Below are 337 nucleotides of genomic sequence, written 5' to 3'. Positions count from 1 at the left end.
ACTGCACTCCAGTCTGGGCGACAGAGTAAGACTCCAACTCAAAAAATAAATAAATAAATACATAATAAAATAGAGAATAAAATGGTAAGACTAGCACAATATCTGATGCAGTAGAGGGCAGTCAACAGATAATGAGAGAAAGGAAGTTTATATTTATTGAGCTCCAACTGTATGCCAGGCACTCTAATAGACGCTTCACATACATTAAAGTTAATTCTTGTCTGGGCTCAGTGGCTCAGCCTGTAATCTCAGCACTTTGGGAGGCCGAGGTAAGAGAACTGCCTGAGCCCACGGGTTCAAGACCAGCCTGGGCAACTTGGGGAGACCTCATCTCTAC

The 337-nt window shown here is 43.0% G+C and overlaps 1 protein-coding gene across 3 annotated transcripts in view; it reads right to left on the bottom strand.

Annotated features, from left to right (window-relative positions):
* TMEM234 (transmembrane protein 234) overlaps positions 1 to 337 on the bottom strand; it is a 4,346-nt gene that overhangs the window by 2,097 nt on the left and 1,912 nt on the right. The window lies entirely within an intron of this gene.

Source organism: Carlito syrichta, unplaced genomic scaffold (assembly GCF_000164805.1).
Source record: "Carlito syrichta isolate Samal-C Ts95f unplaced genomic scaffold, Tarsius_syrichta-2.0.1 Scaffold309100, whole genome shotgun sequence".
In the NCBI taxonomy this organism is placed as follows: Eukaryota; Metazoa; Chordata; class Mammalia; order Primates; family Tarsiidae; genus Carlito; species Carlito syrichta.
This window is presented reverse-complemented; position numbering and strand designations above follow the sequence as displayed.